The following is a 23,290-nucleotide window of genomic DNA, read 5'->3' as shown; positions in this document are numbered from 1 at the left end:
TTTTTTTTTATTGATTATTTTTCTTATGCTATATTTAATTTATATATATTTTTATTATTGTATTTATTTATTCTATTATTATTATGTTCATTTATTTTTTATTCGATTACCTTTTTTCTCTTTTTTATTTCTTTGTTTCTTTATTTTTCATTTTTTATTTTCGTTGGTTTATGTAGATTTAATATCATTTATTTATTTTATCTGTTTTACCTTTTTTTTTCTATTCTCTTAATTAAAGACAACTGGAAATTACATAGTACCGAAAGGGCAGTTCAAGGGAGCTAATCCTTCCTTGGCTGTAACCGACTCCCGAATCCGACATATCTTTGGTAAGACGCAGATCAGGTAGGATATAAGGTATCCGATTAACCTATTTATTTTTAAATAAATAATCGGTGGCAACTCCAATCCATTTTCCTAAGTCGAAGCCCAATTCCGGGGCCCAACAGGAAGACGGTTACGACAGCTTGGCGACTCCGCTGGGGACAGGTAAGTGAGTCAGGCTAAGGTAATTTCCAGTTGTCTTTTTGACGAAAATGGTAAGTTTAAATTTTAAGGTAATATTTCGATCCTTTTTACTTACTTTTGATTATATTTTCGAGTAAATAGTTGGACTAATCGTTTTCTCATGATTTCAGACTTCAAAGTTTTTTTTTCATCTAAGGCTCTATACCCGAGCTCCAATTCCTATTTTAAGTGGGGGTGAAAGCGACGCCTTCGTGTGAATTTATTCACCGTGCGGGCCTAGCAAGTAGCCTTCGGGATTCATATATCTTATGTCTTCGTGTGAATTTATTCACCGTGCGGGCATAAGGGAATGTGTCCCCTCGAGTTTAACTTAGTCCACATAAGCCTGTGATGGGTTTCAGGACTAAGGGTCTGGCAAGCCCAAGGGGGCACCGACAAGGAGAACTCGGGTACCGTTTTTTTAAACCTAAACCAGGAGACCATGAAGAATTAGAGCCTACCCCTAAACCACGTTCCAAAACTTAGGATATTTTTACCCTGACCATGTTTTTTTTTCCTTCCGTCATTTTTTTTATTTTGTATTTTTATTTTACTAACGTTTTTGCCTTTGTGTTTGTTTTCTAGCATTTGCATCATTACAAGAGGCTATTGATCCCTAAAAAGCGTTTGTTATACACAAAATAATTCGAATTAATGGACAAAGTTGTTGTAATACAAGAGATTGAAAACGCTGAGGCACGACTATGGTCTGAGAAGGCTCAGAAAGAGAAGGGAGACAGTCTTCAGGGAAACTATGTGTCAGAACTGGTTAGTTATGCCGCTGTCAGCCTGAAACAGAATAATGTCCAAGAGCTGCGAAACATTTGGGACAGTTGGAAGAATGACAGAAAGCAGAAGTTCAGTCAACGATATGGTGATATCGCCCTCTTGCTCCATGTCAAGGCTGATGAGCCCTTACTCCGAGCATTAATTCAATTCTGGAACCCTGGATATAGTTGTTTCACCTTTAACCAGGAAGACATGGTGCCTACTATCGAAGAGTATACTACTCTACTGCACTGCGAAAGCATCAAACTAGAGAGGGCATATATTAAACATATCAAGAGTCAGCCCTTCAAGAACGGACTGGCCAAGATTGCAGGGGTTGATGAAAGTGGGTGACTGATCGACTCCGGCACAAAGGTAGCGGGGAAGGAATCGAGTGGATCCATATAAAGCAACTAATGAAAAACCACCCTGATGAATGGAAGACTATAGACCTTTTGCACTGGGTCTGTACGGTTTGATCATATTTCCGAAGGCTTTGGGTGCATTGACGCTGCCGTGGTGGAACTATTTGAGCAACTTTCTAAACGAGTTAACCCAGCACCAGCCATCTTGGCCGAGACCTTTCGATCGCTCAACCATTGCCGAAACTGGCGGAGGAAGATTCACCGGGTGCATTCAGCTCCTTCAGGTCTGGATTCACAGCCACTTCTGGAAGACTGACGGGGTTGCCTACCGCCGTTTCAGCACCACCTATTCACCTCTAGGTGAATTCATTACCTTAAATGGCATGAAGGCGCTTCAAAGAAAAATGGATGAAGGTCTTTACGCATCTTCAAGACCGAGATATTGTCTGGAGAGCCCCTTGGTTATTCCTCAGTGATGTTCTTTTTCGATGTGGTGACTCCGACACTGTGACCTTACTTGGATTAGGGAGCAGTCGGGTATGCTCCGCTATTAACACTTAGACAATATGGAGCACGTCAGTTTGTCCCAAACGTGCGGGTTGGCTAGGTCAGAGTTTGAGTATCACGGCGACAGCTATAAGAAGATGATCAAAGAAGCAGCCGATTCGTGGAGGAAAGTATTCCGGATGGATGTTGTAGCTGCCAGAAGCATGCTCACTCCGGATTATGTATTAACACTTAGACAATATGGAGCACGTCAGTTTTGTCCCAGCAACGTGCGGGTTGGCTAGGTCAGAGTTTGAGTATCACGGCGACAGCTATAGAAGATGATCAAAGAAGCAGCCGATTCGTGGAGGAAAGTATTCCGGATGGATGTTGTAGCTGCCAGAAGCATGCTCACTCCGGATTATGTGGAGTGGCGGATTAAGAAGAATGACAACATCCCTGTGCCAGACTGTGATGACCCGACCATGGAAGACATCTCAGGCATGTCCCTTCTGAACTCGAGATAGCCAGACCGAGTTTGAAGCCGTGAATATGAGCTGAAGCAAAGGATAAAGGAACTTGAAGCTGAAACGTTATCAGTGGAAGCTTGATGCTGACTCTCAGAAAGATCGGGCAGAAAAATTGGAAAAAGAACAAAAAGAGTCCGTTTTGAGCTCGACTTGAGAAAGGGTATCAGATAAGGTCAAGGATAACTCCAAGTTGAAGATAACCTCTGAATACTGGAAAGACGAAGCTCATAGCCTGAAAAGGAAGTTGAGGGCCTGATGAGAAAGCTTGGAAGGAACAGATGAAGACTGCCCAAAGACGCTGGCGGATAGTCAATATCAGAACCAGCGCTTGAGAGTTCGGATAGCTGACTTAGAAAGACACATGAGAAAGATAGCAAGACAATAGCTGAGTTAGAAGCTATTGTAGATGGGTTCAAGAGGCAAGCAAACGAGCTTCAGATAGTGCCTTTCGACGGAGGATTACAATGGCGTTTCCGTTGGGAACAAGCACAGCGAAGGGTGAGGGGCCCGAGACGCAACCATCCGATTTCCTGGATCAAGTGCAAAAAGCCCGTCATCTTCACGGCCTAGCAAGGGAAGCTGGTGTGGTTCGACAAGGCATTCCAATAGTGACAGATGAAGGCAGAAGACTTGTCAACCTACTCGAAGCTGTTCGGGTCTAGAGGATTAGTCCGAAGGTACCTTTAATCTGTTTTTATGTCTCTTAAAAGATAAGACATTTTGTCTGAACAAGGGTTATTTATAATAATGAACACTTTTCGGATCAATGCCTCCAATTGCATACATCATGCATTGCATTTCTTGCATTTTATATTTCATGTCTGTTTATTTGTTTTTTTCCATGTTTTTACATTCGTATTAACTAACAGAACATGTCTCAGACACCGAGCTTACCACCACAAGCATCAGATACACATCACCCGCAAATACTCGAGCAAAAAAAAGACAAATGGAAGCCAGAATGGAGAAGATCGAAGAGCACATGGCAAGACTTCAAAAGGAACTAGAAGATAAATGGCTCAGAACAGTGAAAGTACTCTTGATCCATCAAGAAAAATCAGGAGTCCTTGGTCGACCAAATCGTAGCCAATTGTCGGGTCTACAGCAGCTAGTGCATCAGGGGGCATTTCTTCCGAGGGAGTGGCCATACCACCCACCCCGCAAGTGGTTATCTCACCCGGAATATTACCCGGGGACGTATCTGCTACTAAAGGGAAAGCGCACTACCCGAGACTCATTCGTTACCAAAGCAAAAGTTGCACCTGCTGTGAAGATACAAACTTCTACAATCTCCCGATGATCATCCGGATGATTATCATGTCCCAGACTTTGATGAGAAGATAAAGCCAAAAAGATGGAAGAAAGATAAAAATATTAGAAGATCAAATAAAGATGGTCCAGGGAGACCATGATTATTATGGACGCAATGGAGCAGCCTAGTTTCAGACTTGGTACTTCCACCAAGTTTAAAATTCCTGAGTTTGAGAAGTTCGACGGAACAGTTGCCCTTCAGCCCATCACTATGTTCTGTCGAAAGATGACAGATATGGCGGAATGACCAACTCCTGATCCATTGCTTTCAGAGAGCTTGTCCGTTCAGCTATTCGGTGGTACAACCAGCTTAGCCGGACTCATATCAAGACGTGAAAGACTTAGCCAAGTCTTTCTTGGAGCAGTATAAGCATATCAACGATATGAGACCAGACCGGGTCATGTTACAAAGCCTAGAAAGAACACAATGAGAGTTTCCGACAGTACGCACATAGATGGAGGGATTTATCTGTGCAAGTTCATCCACCCTTGGATGAAGGAAACAAGAAAGCTGTTTGTACAGACCTTGAAGGCACCTTACTTCGGGCACTTGGTAGCAATCACGTCGGGAAGCTTCTCAGATTTAGTCATGGCCGGTGAAATGATCGAGTTGGCCATTAAACAAGGAAATATTGAGGGAGGAGACTCCAGTAAAAAACCTCCCAAGAACAAAGAGCGAGAGATCAACAATCTAAACACCTACAGTGTCAGCAAGGGGGTTACGATCTCAAGCTCAAATTCCACAGCAGCTGTACCATCCGGTACTTCCAGACAGAACCAGAGAGAACCAAGAAGAGAAAGGGAAATGGAGCAGTTTAACCCCATTCCCATTACGTATAAAGAATTATACCAACAGCTCTTCGACACTCATGCAGTGTCGCCTTATCCTATGAATCCAATAAATCCCCCTTACCCGAAATGGTATGACGAGAGCGCTCACTGCGAATACCATGGCGGTTTGCAGGGGCATTCGATTGAAAGTTGTATCGCATTTAAGAGACTTGTGCAAAGAATGAGAAACAAGAATTGGATCACTTTCAACTCCGGAGCACCAAACGTCACCCAGAATCCCTTGCCCAATCATCAGGAGACAGGAATCAATACCATTACTACTGAAGGGGGAAGGAGAATTAAATCAAGTTTTCGGAAATTAAATCTCCTTTGGCTTGGGTATGGAGCCAATGGTAAAGGCAGGATTTCTTGCACCATATCTAGATACGACAGAAAATGAAGATGGTAACCATTATTGTTACCACAACAAAGAAGGGCATAAAGTGCAAGATTGCCCAGAGTTCAGATTGTTAGTCCAGCTCATGATGGATCGAAAGGAGCTGGAGTTTTACGAAGAAATTCAAGATTCTTTGGAAGCAGATGTTTGTACCACCGGAGAATCATCAGATAGAAAATTTGGTAGGGGTAGTCCTTTGATAATTACCTCTAAGGAAAGCATGACAGTGACAACACCAGCCAAGGTGGTAATCTCCGCACCGCGACCTTTTCAATATAAGGACAATCGGCAAGTGCCATGGAAGTACGAGTGTCAGGTGTACTTCCAGAGGAGGTAATAGTAAAGTGGGGCAAAGACCACTGGAACCGTTCAAAGAAGATGTACTAGTTGTCAAACCTATAAGGAGGAAGAAGCTAAAGAGTTCCTCAAGATCTTGAAGCATAGCGAGTACAACATTGTAGAACAGCTCCACAACTTACCTACAGTACTTCAATGCTAGCACTATTTTTAAGCTCGGAAGCATACCGACAAGCGTTGAATGTCCTTAATCAAACGTTCGTGCCACAAACATACCTCAGCATGGATCGACTGGTGAACAATATCAAGCTGATAATCTCATCTCGTTTTCAGATGATGATTCCATCAGAAGGAAGAGGCCGAACGAAGGCGTTACACATTACTACCTACTGTAAGGGGCACGCTTTACCAAGTGTCTTAATCGATAATGGTTCAGCCCTAAACGTGATGCCTTCGATTACATTGAAGAGGCTACCAATAGATACCTCTCATAGAGCTTGTCAGAATGTGGTCCGAGCATTTGATGGGACCAAAAGAGAGGTAATCGGAAAGATTGAGGTACAATTGACCATCGGACCAGCCACCTATGATGTTGAGTTCCTTGTGATGGATATCATGCCATCCTATAGTTGTCTTTTAGGAAGGTCGTGGATTCATCAAGCAGGTGCAGTACCCTCCACGTTGCACCAGAAAGTTAAATTTGTCATTGACGGGGCCTTAGTAATTATCAACGCTGAGGAAGATATCGTGGCAAGCGTGACCACGGAGGCTCCATACATCGAAGTAGACGAGGAAGCAGTAGAATGTTCGTTCCGCTCCTTGGAGTTTGTGAATGCCACATTCGTGGCGGAAGGAAAGAGAATCCTAAGACCTCGACTCTCCAAATGCACAAGGATGGAGATCAAGCAAACCCTGGGCCAAGGCGCCAGAACCGGGAAAGGTTTTGGGAAATATTTGCAAGGGATGATCAATCCTGTCATTCCTATCTCAAAATTAGACCAATTTGGGCTCGGTTTTCAGCCCAGTTATCATGAAAAGAGAAAGGAGATCCAAAAGAACCGGGAGAGAAGATTGGCCAGATTGACTGAAGACGAGCTCCAATTGAAGCCTATGACATTCCCGCCGCTCTTCAGAACATTCAAGTCAGGTGGTTATGTGTTTGAGACCACCATATCCGAGTTAGAAACGGCTCTGGAAGATCTGAACGTTAATGCCGTGACCACAGAAGATGTTGACAACGGAGATAGATCCAGGATATTGCCCTCTGCCACATGGGTTTGTACCTAGCAGTTGGTCGGTGGAAGAACTACCTGTGGTTTACAGAAATCTTTCAGAGTAATATTCGAACTATCCCTATTTGCCTATACCCGGGGCAATAGGTGATCTTTTGTAAGGGTAAATAAACATTTGGTTTAAGTTTAATAAAAGATGCATTTTTCTTTTCCATGGCAAACAAACTTTTCTTTTATTTTTGAATTCATTCTCTATCTCCTTCATTCCAGTACTTCATTTCTAGTTACTCTCAAATTTAGTTCTTGACCGTTCTGTGTGGGATATTATCCTCTCACACATGTATATCTTCTTCCTTTCAGGTTCCCAGATAACGATAATGTGGGCACTGATCCAGAAGTGGATTTTGAATCAACCATTTGTCTTGGGGAATTTGATGAATGCGATAATCAAGAGGAGTACAACTTGCCTACTGAATTGTTGAGAATGATAGAAAAAAGAAGAAAAGCAAATACTGCCACATGAGGAGGCGATCGAAATCTTAAATTTGGGCACTGAGGAAGATCGAAAGGAGGTTAAAATCGGCACAACTCTTTCGACTGAAGCAAAAAAACCTGATAGTCTTACTTCAGGAGTACGGAGATGTGTTCGCTTGGTCGTATCAAGACATGCCGGGACTAGACACTGATATGGTAGTTCACAAACTGCCAATCAAACCAGAATTCAAGCCTGTGCAGCAAAAACTTAGAAGAATGCGACCAGAAATGCTCCTTAAGATCAAGGAAGAAGTCAAGAAGCAATTTGATGCCGGTTTTCTCCAAGTAGCCAAATACCCGGAGTGGGTGGCAACGCATACTTTTCGTTCATGGATGGATTTTCGGGGTACAACAATCAAGATGCATCCCGAAGACATGGAGAAGACCACTTTCGTCACAATGTGGAACTTTCTGTTACAAAGTGATGCCTTTCGGATTAAGAATGCTGGGGCAACATATAAAGAGCTATGGTGACCTTATTCCATGACATGATGCACCAGAGATCGAGGTTTATGTCGACGACATGATTGTCAAGGCACAGACCGAGAATGAACATGTCGAGAATCTGAGAAGCTCTTCCAAAGATTGAGGAAATTCCGATTACGACTGAACCCTAGCAAGTGTACCTTCGGGTGACATCCGGGAAACTATTAGGCTTTATAGTCAGCAGAAAAGGCATTGAGGTGATCTGATAAGGTTAAGGCCATCCAGAGTCTACCTCCTCCGCGAACACAAAAGGAGGTCCGAGGTTTTTTAGGAAGATTGAATTACATAGCCCGATTTATATCTCAGCTAACTGACAAGTGTGATCCGATCTTTCGCCTTCTCCGAAAAAACAGCCCTGGAACATGGGATGAAAACTGTCAAATTGCATTTGAGAAGGTAAAAGAGTACCTGTCCCACGCACCTGTCCTGATGTCCCCTATCCCAGGAAACCTCTGTTTTTGATCTATCTATATTCGAGAGCTCCATGGGGGTGTGTCCTGGGTCAACACGACGAGTCTGGGAAGAAGGAAAGAGCCATCTACTACTTAAGCAGAAGTTCACCTATTGCGAGGTCCGATATCCTCCTATTGAAGGTTTGTTGTGCCCTGATATGGGCTACAAAAAGACTTCGACAACATGTTGTATCACACCACTTGGCTGATTTCCAAGTTAGACCCACTAAAATACATGATGGGTGTACCTGCTCTATCCGGAAGGTTAGCCCGATGGCAGATGCTTTTGTCTGAATTTGACATCGAATACGTGAGCCAAAAAGCGGTAAAAGGCAGCGCCATATCCGATTTTTTGGCAAGCAGAACTGATGAGAGCTATGTCGCTGGACTTTGATTTCCCAGACGAAGACTTAATGGCCGTATCTTTAGAGGAAGCAGCACTTCAGCGGACAGTTCCTGGAGAATGCACTTCGATGGGCATCAAATGCACTAGGACATGGCATCGGGGCAATCCTAGTCTCCCCAGAAGGGAGTCACTACCCGTTTACCAGCAGACTGAACTTTGATTGTACCAATAACATGGCAGAATATGAAGCATGTGTCTTGGGAATTCGGGCTGCACTGGGACAAAATATAAAGACTTTACGGGTGTATGGAGACTCAGCCTTAGTAATCTATCAGCTCCGAGGAGAATGGGAAACTAAGGATATAAAACTATTAGAATACCGGAGACTAGTGTTGGATCTACTCGAAGAGTTCGACGAAGTCACCTTCCACTACGTACCTAGAGAAGAAAATCATATGGCTGACGCTTTAGCTACATTGGCAGCCGCATTCAGGGTTGGTGGGGAGTCTGAATGATGCCAATCAACATGCAGTCGTATGAGTACCCAGCTCATTGTTACCAAATTGAAGAAGTGAAAGATACTAAGCCTTGGTACTACGACATTCTGCAGTATATCAAGCATCGGAGTTATCCAGAGAAAGCCACCGAAATCGATAAGAGAACCCTTAGAAGGTTGGCAGCTGGATACGTCCTTGACGGAGAGGTTTTATACAAGAAAAGCCATAACCAAGTTCTGTTAAGGTGCGTCGATGCTGAAGAGGCAAAAATGATAGTGGAAGAAGTACATGATGGAGTTTGTGGAGCACATGCAAATGGGCATATGATGTCAAGACAAATAATGAGATGCGGATATTTTGGTCCTCGGAAAGCGATTGCATCAACTATGCTAGGAGATGTCATAAATGTCAGATTTATGGAGACAAGATAAATGTTCCACCCCATCCGCTTCATGTAATGACGTCACCATGGCCTTTCTCTGCGTGGGGCATGGACGTTATCGGGCAAATCCATCCGAAGGCTTCGAATGGTCACCGTTTCATTCTCGTAGCAATTGACTATTTCACGAAATGGGTAGAGGCTGCGTCACGCCAGTGTCACTCAATCCACTATTTGCAAGTTTCTGAAGAAAGAAATTATATGTCGGTATGGTCTACCTGAAAGGATTATCACCGATAACGCAACAAACTTGAACAACAAGATGATGAGTGCTGCTTGCGAACAGTTCAACATAAAACATCACAATTCCACTGCTTACAGACCAAGATGAACGGAGCAGTAGAAAGCAGCAACAAAAATATTAAGAATATGGAGAAAACAACTGAAACTTACAAAGACTGGCATGAGAAGTTGCCTTTTGCTTTGTTCGCTTATCGAACCTCGGTACGAACTTCAACTGGGGTAACTCTATTTTCACTAGCCTATGGAATGGAAGCAGTGCTACCCATTGAAGTCAAGATTCCGTCTCTCAGGGTCTTGTCAGAAGTCAAACTGGATGATGCAGAGTGGGCACAATACAGATATGATCAGCTTAATCTGATAGATGAAAAAAGACTGAAAGCCATTCATCATGGTCAAATCTATCAGAAACGAATGATCCGAGCACATGACAAAAAGGTGCGCCCAAGAATATTCCGCGAGGGAGATCTGGTGCTAAAAAGAATTTGGCCAGTCTAGAAAGATGTCCGAGGAAAATGGACGCCAAATTGGGAAGGACCTTATGTCGTGAAAAAGGCTTTCTCCGGAGGAGCCCTCGTCCTGGCTGAAATGGACGGACCTGAACTGCCACATCCCATCAACTCGGACGCAGTCAAGAAATACTTCGCTTAGGATGAAAACCCGAGAGGGCGTCCTAAGTTAAAAAAAAGAAAAAAAACGTTTAGGGTGAAAACCCAAAAGGGCGCCCTAAATTGAGAAAAGAAAAAAAGAAAAAGAGGAAAAGAGAATAAAAGAAGAGAAAATAAGGTGGGTTCAAGATGAAAACCCGCAAAGGGCGTCTTGCAACCAAGGATGAGTCCAAGTTGAAAACCCGGAAAGGGGATATTAACAGTGGAAACATCCCGGCACATGAATCTTCTACAAACTCAATAAATCGGAGAAATGTCACACTCTCCCAAACGTTGTCGCATTTTCAAAAATCCTTTGGCAAAGGCTGCATTCAAGGTCACCAAACGACTTATCAGCTCAGAAGTGCCCACATTATCGAGATCTAAGACGTTCATTTACACATCATTGTGTATTCGTTTTCTAGAATGTTTGCCATGTATTATCTGTTCTTCTCCTCCCTTATGAATTAAGACCATCTTTCCTCCAATTCCTTTTGAGCATCTTGAATTAGATTTAAACCTAATGGTTTATTTATTTTTTATGAAAGATGATCGCATATTACTGTACAAAGATTCATTGAAAAGTACAGGTACCCAGAAGCCGATCAAGGCTCATGCACATGCTTGAGATGGTTGAGGAGCATCTCCAAGAAAAGAAAAAAAAACCGAAATGTGCACATCAGATTCAAACATTTGAAGAATTCAAGATTAGAAATCGGAACTTCAAGCTCTCAAAATCAAGAGTCAACAATGACAGGCCACCGGAAATCAAGATTTCTCTCCAGAGCCCAGAATAACATATGTTGCCCATACATTTTAGGCATACCTAAGAGCATGACATCCATACCATCGCATATATGCATATCTTTGCAGGTTTTACCCAGAGCCAATTTCAACTTCACAGTGAAGGATATTGGACTCCAGACAACGCAAGTTCAACTTCACGAAGAAGGGACCGCTGGTTGTCAACAAACATTTCTCAATTTCAGAGCCAATTTCAACTTCACAACGAAGGATATTGGACTCCAGACAACGCAAGTTCAACTTCACGACGAAGGGACCGCTGGTTGTCAACAAACATTTCTCAATTTCAGAGCCAATTTCAACTTCACAACGAAGGATATTGGACTCCAGACAACGCAAGTTCAACTTCACGACGAAGGGACCGCTGGTTGTAAACAAACATTTCTCAATTTCAGAGCCAATTTCAACTTCACAACGAAGGATATTGGACTCAAGACAGTACAAGTTCAACTTCACGACGAAGGGACCGCTGACTGTCAACCGACAACTTCTCAATTTCAGAGCCAATTTCAACTTCACAACGAATGATATTGGACTCCGGACACACAAGTTCAACTTCACGACGAGGGACCGTTAGTTGTCAACAAACAATTTCCCAGTTCCAGAACCAGTTTCAACTTCACAGCGGAGGATATTGGACTCGGAACAATACTTGGATTTCAATTTCACGACAAAGGATTTCCAATTCTCAGGCTCAAGTTCACGACGAAGGAGCCCATATACAATATCAACTTCACAAACAGATCGATCCAACTTCACTACGAATGAGTCATCTGTAGCGTCAACACCAAAGTCTTCAGTTCAAGTTCCACCTTCACGACGAAGTATCTTGATCCAGAAGACGATTCAGAGGCCACTCACCTAAAGCTTTGAGTTCAATTTCAGTTTCTCGACGAAGGATATTGTGCTCATAAACTTCCAGTTCAACTCGGCCTCACGACGAGGGAGTCATTTCGCGATTCGAATTGACAAACCAGTTTCAACATCGGATTTCAACTCTACGACAGAGGATGTTTTGATATAGACAAAATTTGTGTCTTGTAATCTTTGCTCCACTTTCGTTACACGATAATGAGCAAAGAGGGGCAGCTGTAGACACATAATTTCGTCACACATTTATATATGATTATTTAACGTATATGTTTACAAATTGTTTTATCATATTTACAGGCCCATTACACGCAAATAAAATGGCCCAAGTGACCCGGGCCCAACAAGTTCGTTTCTGATGCTTCCAAACCCTAGCACGCCCCTCACCAGCAGCCACGCATCCCTTATTTCCAGCCGCTCGAGGACACCACAACTTGCATACCTCTCCAACGGTCCCCGAGTCATCCGGCGCAAGAGTCACAACCATCATCATCAACCAAAGCAATAATCCAGCATTAGAGTTCCATTAGGATTCAAAAGTGTAATTTAAAAATAGGTTTTTTTTCATTATAAATAGAGGCAATCATCCATTGTAACGGGGGGATCCTACGAATACCAAAGATTACAAGGGGGTACACAGTTGAGGCAATAAAGAGCAGAGATTACAGGCAAAAATCCACAGTACATAAAAGATTACCACAGAAATCTTACTAGGATACGAAATACAAGCAGAAAATTACTAGCCATATAGAGCGAAATCGGAGTCTTTCTTTTGCAAATTTTTCGAAAGAACAGTAGGTAAAATTCTTACCTTTTGGTGGTCGTCTTGTATGGTCGTTTGTTGCTTCACCTTCCTTTGTTTTTTTTCTCTTTTCATTCAAGAAATGCTAAAAATGCCGATGAACATGTGGGGATAGAATGTTTTTCGGAGCCTTTGAGCTTAGATCTACCCCCATGAGGCCTGGTTTTTGAGAAAACTGTTTTCGTTTTTGGAACGAGCACGTCGAAATCTCTCGAAAAAAACTAAACTTTTTGACTTTTGCCGCCGATGACCGACGGACGTCGCCGATCAACGGCGGCGGCGAGGCGGCGTACGGTGGCCGTGTTCTGGGTTCATCGAGACCCACGGCTATGTTCTTCATCCTCGATGAACAGAGGAGAGGATGAAGAGAGGGGAAGGAGGGACATTTCAGCGAGAGATGAGAATGAAATGAATTTTAAAACGTTTGGTTGGCTTAAATGAGGGGATCTGCGTGTTTCTGTTGTATTAAGGGTAAACTATGCTTTGTGACCCTCCGATTTCTAAAACTTCCATTTTACCCCCAAATCCGATTTTTTTAAACCCCATTTTCTTTTGAATTCGACCTTCAATCAGGGTTTTCTTTCAATTTAGTCATGTTACTTTGTTTTTTATTTTTGTTTTTTTATAATAATTATTATTATTATTTTTAATATTATTACTTTATATATATATATACGTATTTCATATTTTACTTTTATATTTTTACTTTTTGTTGTGTTTACAAATTATTATATATGTATATATTATTTTTTTAATATAACTATTACTATTATCTTCTTTTTACTAATTTATATATATATATATATATATATATATATATTTACGTTATTATTATTATATACGTATACTATTTTTTTCTTCATTGATTATTTTTGCTTAATGCTATATTTTAATATATATGTATATATATATATATACTTATAATAGTTTATTTATATATCTATTATTATTATGTGTACATTTCAAACGTTTTTATTCGATTACCTTTTTCTTTACTTTGTTTTTATTTCTTTGATGATCATCTTTTTATTCATTGTATTTATTTATTCCTTGGTTGTATGTAGATTATTAATATTTCATTTATTTATTTTACTCTGCTTATTAACCCTTTTTTTTTCTCTATTTTTATCTTCATTCTTGTTTCCTTTATTTTTTCATTTTTTCTATTTTCGTTCTTTAACGTCTTTATTGTTAAGGGAATTTCAATCAATCAAGGGTAAGTAGTTCAGATCGATGTTTTACCTTTTAATTTAACTTTCAATTCTCTTAATTAAAGACAACTGGAAATTACATAGTACCGAAAGGGCAGTTCAAGGGTGCTAATCCTTCCTTGGCTGTAACCGACTCTCGAATCCGACATATCTTTGGTAAGACGCAGATCAGGTAGGATATAAGGTATCCGATTAACCTATTTATTTTTAAATAAATAATCGGTGGCGACTCCAATCCATTTTCCTAAGTCGAAGCCCAATTCCGGGGCCCAACAGGAAGACGGTTACGACAAACAGTATCATATATTTATTTGAAATCTTAATTAAGTAATACAAAATTCTAATTGAGTTGCACTTTTTAATTATTAACATGTAATTAGTTAAACTAAAGCATTGTTGTATCAACAAGAACTGGTTCAAATGGTAATAACTTAATATCATTTAAGCATGTTTCGAGTTTGAAGTCTTAGTTATGTCAAAAATCTTCGTCAGGAAATTTATTCACTAAAATCAGATGTACAATACAGGTCGATCTGGATTAATCAATACAAAATCCTAAAGAATCGAGAGGGTGAAAAAAAAGGTGTGTACCTTATATCCCCTTTAAAGAAATTTAAAAAGAAGAGAGTGGGAATAAAAAATTAGATTAAAAAAACTGATGTGTTTATCCATTTATAACATTAACTTTAATAAACTTGATGCTATGCATACGTGCTCCCCACCAACTTTCTCACTAGTCACTATTTCACATGCATATTTGTATTTGATATTTTTAATAGTATGAGATAGTTATAAGATGGTATTTATTCAAAAAATATTAGTCAATAATAATGTATATATATTTTGTAGATATAGTTATTCGAACTTAAAATTTCTAAAAAATAAATATTTTTTCTACTGAGATTAAATTCATTTATATTTGATATTTCATTGAGTTATTTATGGTAATCACATTTTGGTGCACTAACTCATAACATTAGTTTTTTTCATGTACATTTCGTCATGCTAATTAAAAAGCGAACATCTTACCTAATAAGTTTTTTTTCTAAATAATAATAATAAGTAGTTGACTAACAAGGGTTGGTTCAAGTGATAAGTAACTTGATATTGTTTAAGTAATGTTTCGAGTTCGAGTCATTGTATATATAGAAAATCCCTATTGGAAGACTTACCCACCAAAATTAAATACACGACGCGGGTTGATCTAAATTAATCAAGAAGAAGCTTTGAAACCGGAAAGGTAAAAATAAACCGTTGACTGGATCTTAATTTGATTCATACGTTACTATTATAATAATAATTTAAAAATAATTGATTTTAATGTGTTTAAATGTATTATATTATTTTAGTTTAATTAATGTAGAGTTTGGTGTTTGATAGTGAGGAGATAGAGAAAGAAAAGGAAGATGAGATGATTCAATTGTTGCCCACCGATAACCTTTTCACGTACAACAATGAGGCCAAGCGTTAACAGTAGTAAATCATATAAAAAAATATAATTTAAGGACTTATTATAAAATTAAGTCATTGATTTTTCAAACGCATATAATTTAAGGGCTTATTATTATTATTATTATTATTGAAATTATAAGGGCTTATTATCAAAAAAATAATTTAAGGGCTTATTATCATAGTTCTATTATTGCACCGATTGTTTAAACACATATAATGATATTTTTCAAAAGCAACGCATATGAGTAGGAGTATTCAAAATTATCTAATTTAAAATATTCATATTTTTGAGTCAGATATTCGGCTAGCTATTTTTAACTGTCACAATTGGATAATGGGCTGTAATTTTCGACTCTTTAGGTTAGTGGATATTTAGTTTTCTATTTTTTTTATTATGTTACTCTTAATAAATCTATAACTCATGACACAAAAAAATATAAAAAAATAAATATGAGTATCATGAAAACCTAATAAGAAGTTGACCTAATGAGCAAAACGATACCCTGCCGCCCGATGACCCACGCCACCCCAAGAAATAACGCCTGCGGGATGAGGACCCCCCTGATCCTCCCCCAATACCAGATTATTCCATCGATATGGAACATGATCAGCCTCCCTCTCCGAAACCTGTTGTTTTCTACCGAGATATTGTTCTTGGTGAAACTACAATTGAGGCGCCTGAGGAGCTTTTCCACCTTGATGACGACGATGTTGATCTCCTTGATGAAGATATTGAAGTAGGTGAGAGTGATGGAGTCCCTTACATTAATTTTTCTGATCGGATCCAATCGCTTGCCACGAAGAGTATGGATCTTACTTTGGTTATCAAAGTCTTGGGGAGACATCTGTCTTACAAGTTGCAACTCTCTTCATACCAGAATCCTTAGCCTTTGGAAGCCCTTGCACCCCTTTAAACTCATTGATATTGAACATAACTTCTTCCTCGCCAAATTTTCCTCAAGGACTATCTCCATGTTCTCACCGATGGACCGTGCACCATCTTTGGTCACTACCTCACCATCGAGCCTTGGTCGATGGACTTTAACCCTTCACAGGCTCAAACTTCTCGTGTCATGGCCTAGGTCAGGCTCCCGGGTCTTCCCATCACGTGGTATAAGTGAAGTTTGATCGAAGCAATTGGGGATAGGATTGGCTTTGTCATTAATATCAATTACCAAACGGATAATGGACGCCGTGGGCGCTTTGCGCGAATGGCGGTTACCATCAATTTGACTAAACCTTTTGTTTCTAAAATCACCATTAGAAATCTCCATGTTGTTGAATATGAATCACTCCTGGTTGTCTGCTTCAGTTGCGGTATTTATGGCCATGCCAGTGATTATTGCCCTAAGACAGCTCGTCCTTCTTCTGAGAGTGTGCCACCCAACCAAACCGATCCCACACTGGTGGTCTCTGTTGCCTCCGATGAACCCTATGGCGTCTGGATGCTTGTTGAGAAGAAGCAGCGGCGTCAGGGAAGGAAAAAAATTGTGGTTACAGCTCCCACACTGGAAACTCTCATTGCACCCACTACGTTTGCTCTTATTTATGTGGTTGAAAACCCTATTAATACTATCCTTGATAACCCCTCCATAACTGGCCTTGTTGAAGTGAATCCCAGCATCACACCTGTGACATCCACCGCGCGCCAGCCTGTGAGTCATGAACGCTCCCGGCAACCATCTACGGTAAAGGAAAGCTCTATCTGTCATGTTGATAAGTCTAAGCAAAAAGGAAAGCTGTCTACCTCCCTACGCAAGACCTCGATGACCATTCTTGGTGCTCGAAATATGAACATCCAGTCTGCTCCGCCTCCCTCTTTGCAGCCAGCTCTAATCGATCGACCATACATAGTGCGACGTCTGTTGTACTTAATCCCGCGAAGCATGATGCCGTTGTTTTGCCTGCCGATGCTCCGCCGATTATTCCTCTCCCCTTGGCTGCTCATTTCCTCCACGACCACCGGATCCCTCTGTGCAACAACTTGATCAGTTGCATTTGGATCACTCGACTATTCTTACCACAAATATGGCTCTTGATCTCCCTGAAGGCTCTTTCGTGGATGCCAACACTGGCTGCATGGCAATGACAGAATAATGGTGGTTTGTGGTCCACACCTATCTCCCCCTCTTTATTATTTTATGGATTTAGAACTTTTTTGTTTGGATTGTCCAGGTAAGTAGCAGGAATTTTGTTCGGGTTACTCGGTAGTGTCTTCTAGATTATAACCCTGATGTGCTTGTGTTTCTTGAAACTCGCATTAGTCGCTCTAAAGCTGACTCAGTTATCCATGCTCTTGGTTTTCCAAATTCTTTCAGAGTGGAGGCGTGTGGCTTCTCAGGTGGAATATGGTTGTGTTGGTATGATCATGTCACCATTGATGTCTCTTTGTCATTTTCAATTCATCCATTGTAAGATTTCTGATTTGCGAACCCACAGCTCTTTCCTTGCCAACTTGATTTATGGTAGTCCTAACCATCAGAAACGGAAAGCTCTTATGTCATCTCTCATTTGCTAGGCGTTTTTATCGAAATATCACCCTCAAACCTATTAATTAGCTGTTAGTTACACTCTCTTCTAATATTATCAATCTAGCACCCTTTCTGACAAAGTGTGAATCATCATCCGTGCCTTCGCGGGATTTTGTTCGATCTAACGCCACATAAGGGAAGGCGCGGATCCTCATCTTCACCTTCGTTGAACCTATGACACATACGTAAGTCGCGGATCATGAAATGTGCATTCCATGGGAAATGTTGATATGATGCCACGTGAAAAGGTGTGTTTCAAGAGGCATGCTTCCAAAGTCTACATCATCCTAAAATCATTTTAGAAAAAATATGCTTTAAAAAATTAAAAAAAAAATATAGGGACTAATATCATAATTTAATACATATTAGTTCAAGATCTTCATGGAATTAACTTATATAGGCATATTGGAGTGTTTAGGTTGACAATGTAAGATAAAAGCTAAAAAATATATTCTTTAACTTTTTTATCTTTATATCTAATTAATCTACTTATACATTATTGTTAAATTACATTAGGTTAATATTTATTATTAAGGTTTATATTAATTAAGATTAGATATTTTTTTATATGTTGATATATTTAAATAATTACATTATGTTAATATTTATTATTAAAGTTTATATTAATTAAGATTAAATATTTTTTATATGTTGATATATTTAAATAATTACATTATGTTAATATTTATTATTAAGGTTTATACTAAATTAAATTTTGAAGTTGATATATATTAAAGGGGAAACGGTATACTCTTCAACTCATGGAATTAATATGCATTAAATTACGATGTTAGTCCCTATAACTTTTTTAAAACTTTTTTTTAAATGCTTCGAGGAATGATGTGTACATTAATGTCAACATTTCCCAAAGAATGCGTGCTTCATGATCCATGCCTTCCGTATATGTCAGAGGTTCAACGAAAACACAGATGATAATACACACCTTCCCTTACGTGACGCCAGCTCAGATAAAATCCCGCAAAGACACAATAGTGATCCTCTCTTTATTACCACTTTATCAGAAGAGGTATTAGATCAATATTAAGAGAGATGATGTGTGATAAGTAATTAATAGGTCTAAAAGTGATATTTCGGTAAAAACGTCCAATTGCTTATCCGATAATATTTCAAAACCTTGGATATTACTCGGGGATTTCAATGCTACCCTATTTGCTGAAGATCGTAAAGGTGGGCCTCGTCCTCATCTTTTGATTCTGATTTTCAAGATATGGTCTTTCATTACGGTCTGCATGACCTCGATTACCATGGCCCGGATTTCACCTGGTACCGAGGCAACTATTCTCTTCGTATGGATTGCTGTTTGGGTAACTCTCACTAGTTTGAAAAGTTTCCCCAATCCTCTCGGCGTCATCTCCTCCGTATGAAATCGGACCACCGACCCATTTTACACTCTTCTTCTCCCGCTCTTCATGGCACCCGTCAACTGTCTTTTCGTTATCTATTCGCATGGTCTATCCATAGCGATTTTGAGCGCCTTATTTTGGACCACTGGGACCACTCCCTTCCCTTGCCTGAGATTATTGCCTCTTTTTCTACAGTTGCCTCTACTTGGAACCGTGACATTTTTTGTTCGATTGGCAAGAACAAAAAAACTCTCATGGCCCGTCTACGCGATGTTCAACGCTGCCTGGACCAACGCAGGACCCAAAGTTTGCTTAAGCTTGAATTCAAGCTTTTACAGGAGTTGGAACTCGTTCTTGATCAGGAAGAACAACTTTGGTTTCAAAAATCTAGGGCTAACTGGATTTCTTTTGGTGACAGAAACACAAAATTTTTTCACTCTAAGGCAATCCAGAAACGTTGCCAACACTCCTCCATTGCGATTTGTAATTCTGATGGCGAGCTTTGTGACGAGCCCGACCTTTTGCGAGACATGGCTACTGACTATTTTGAGGCTTTGTTTGCCGCATCCCCCGTGCCCTCTAATATCTTCTCAGTTCGGGGTTACTTTCCAACCATTTCTGATGTTGATTATCACCATCTTAATGCCAATTTGACCAATGATGAAATTAAAGCTGCTCTCTTCTTGATGGCTCCTCTCAAAGCTCCGGGGATTGATGGCCTCCACGCTCAATTTTATCAGAAGCATTGGAACATTGTGGGTGCTTCAGTATGTGCAATGGTTCATTTGGTGTTTTTGGGAGCAAATTTAGACCCGACTCTTAACCGTACGGTCTTGGCTTTTATCCCAAAGACTAATCGTCCGAAGTCTTTTGTTGGTTTTCGACCAATAAGCCTCTGCTCTGTTCCTTATAAACTAATCACCAAGATTATTGTCCGATGCCTTCAGATTGTTATGCCTTCGTTGATTGGGTCTCATCAAACCAGTTTCCTCAAAGGGCGAAGTATTACTCAGAACACTATCATAAACCGAGAGGTGATTCATGTTGTGAAATTTGGGTTAATTTCCACCAATAGCAATTCACCTTGAAAACTATTATCTAGGTGACTAGTGTGAAAACGATTGTACTAAAAATCACCCCAAGATAGATTCCCAGGAAAGAGGAGGGGTCACAATGGTTCCTCTTAAAACCCACTTTCCTTAGACAGAACTACCAAGACAAGTAATTTTAATAGGACAATAATTAACAACAACTATACCCGACAATAGCTATTAAATAGACATAAAAGAGAACACAAAAATATTTCACTAATAGAGGAAATATTACAAAGAGAGAAAGAATACAAATAGCCTTTAAAATAGAAGAAGGTTTATATTTGTGGGATGATTAACTAAGGAGGAGGAGGGCTTTATTTATAACAAAAGAATTTCCCCTCCTCCTTATACACAACCAATGTGGGACTTTTGCCAAAAAACCAACAAATCTCCACCTTGGCAAATTCCACACACATCTTCAAAAAAAACAATATTTTAATTTGTAACAATATTGACCAAGTCTAAACAATGTTTAAACTTGACCGCAGTTACCACTTTTGTCAACATATCAGCAGGATTCTCAGTGGTCCGAATCTTCTGGATTATGACTCCACTTTCTTCTAGAATCTCTCGTACAAAGTGATATCGAACATCGATATGCTTCGTCCTTGCATGGTAAACCTGGTTCTTTGCTAAATGAATAGCACTCTGACTATCACAGTGCACTTTGATGTGCTTTTGTTCCATTCCCAATTCACCAAGCAACCCTTGAAGCCAAATTGCCTCCTTCACAGCCTCTGTAACTACCATATACTCTGCCTCTGTAGTAGACAAAGCCACTGTTGACTGTAAGGTGGACTTCCAACTGACTGGTGCCTTTGCAAATGTAAACACATAACCAGTAGTTGATCGACGCTTGTCCAAATCACCTGCATAGTCTGAATCACAATACCCAACTACACACTGACCATCTTGTTTGTCCTGCTGAAAGACCAAACCAACATCTACGGTGTTCAGAATATACCGCAGAATCCATTTCACAGCTTGCCAATGCTCCTTTCCAGGATCATGCATATACCTGCTCACAACCCCAATTGCCTGTGAAATATCGAGTCTCGTACACACCATTACATACATCAAGCTACCAACAGCACTTGCATACGGAACTTTTGACATGTATTCCCGTTCTGCATCATCCTTAGGTGACATGGATGCACCGAGCTTGAAATGAGGAGCAAGAGGTGTACTAACTGGTTTTGACATCTCATTTATGCCAAAACGTTTTAGTACCTTCCTCAGATATTCTTTCTGAGACAAACAAAGCCTCCCCAATTTCTTATCCCTTGATATCTCCATGCCTAGAATCTTTCGCTTCTCCAAGATTCTTCATCTCAAACTCCCTGTTCAATTGAGTCTTTAGTTTCACAATTTCTGTCTGACTCCTGGAAGCTATCAGCATATCATCAACATAAAGAAGAAGATATATATAGGATCCGTCTTCTAGCTTGCGTAAATACACATAATGATCATATTTGCTTCTTGTGTACTTCTGCCCTATCATAAATATGTCAAATCGCTTGTACCACTGCCTTGGAGATTGCTTCAATCCGTACAACGATTTTTCTAATTTGCACACCATCTCTTCTTTTTCAGCAACTTTGAATCCATCTGGCTGAGTCATGTAGATTTCCTCATCCAAGTCTCCATGTAAAAATGCAGTTTTTACATCCATCTGAACTAGTTCCAAATCCAACTGCGCTACCAAAGCCAACAAAATTCTGATGGAGGAATGTTTTACAACTGGAGAAAATACTTCATTATAATCAACTCCCTCCGTTTGAGTGTAGCCTTTAGCCACCAATCTTGCTTTGTAGTGGATGTTATTTTTGTCAGGAAATCCATATTTCTTTGCATATACACACTTGCACCCAATTGCCTTCTTTCCCTTCGGAAGACTAGCTAGTTTCCACGTCTGATTCTTTTGAAGGGATTGCATTTCTTCATTCATGGCGATCCTCCACTTTTTATGTTCTGAACTTTGAACTGCTTCATTAAAAGTGGCAGGAATGTCATCAATTGCAATTGGTGATGCAAAAGAGACCATATCAGCATAACGAGCAGGTTGTCTAATGGTCCTCTTTCCCTTTCTGAGTGCAATTGATTCATGTTGCTGTGGAGGTTCTTGGGTCTGAACCTCTTCTTCATCTGACTCTTCTTCTACCATAGGAGAGTCAACATCAGTTTCTTTACTGGTTGGGACAAATTTGCTTTCTTCAAACTCCACCTGTTTGGGAGTTCCATCTGTCTGCTCCAATTTTTCTGAAGTCACCTTTCTCAACATGGTAGATTCATCAAAGGTAACATCCCTGCTGAAGATTATTTTCTTTGTTTCTGGACACCAAAGACGATAGCCTTTCACACCAGAGGTGATCCCCATAAAGATCGCCTTTTTTGCTCTTGGATCCAGCTTTGACTCCTTAACATGGTAGTATGCAGTGGAACCAAACACATGTAAGGAATCATAATCTATAGCAGGTACCCCAAACCATTTCTCTAATGGTGTTTTACCACCAATAGCAGTCGATGGTAAGCGGTTGACAAGGTGACAAGCATAGACCAAAGCCTCAGCCCAAAATTCTTTGCCTAACCCAGCATTAGACAACATACATCGAACCTTCTCCACTAATGTCCGGTTCATACGCTCTGCCACCCCATTCTGTTGTGGTGTACCTCTGACAGTGAAGTGCCTAACAATACCTTCCTCTTCACAGACTTTCAGAAATGGATCATTTTTGTACTCTCCACCATTGTCTGTACGAAGACGTTTGATTTTTCTGCCTATTTGAGTCTCCATCAT

The sequence above is a fragment of the Hibiscus syriacus genome, unplaced genomic scaffold, assembly GCF_006381635.1.
Source record: "Hibiscus syriacus cultivar Baekdansim isolate YM2019G1 unplaced genomic scaffold, ASM638163v2 tig00117034_pilon, whole genome shotgun sequence".
Lineage (NCBI taxonomy): Eukaryota > Viridiplantae > Streptophyta > Magnoliopsida > Malvales > Malvaceae > Hibiscus > Hibiscus syriacus.
Note: the sequence above shows the minus strand (reverse complement) of the source record.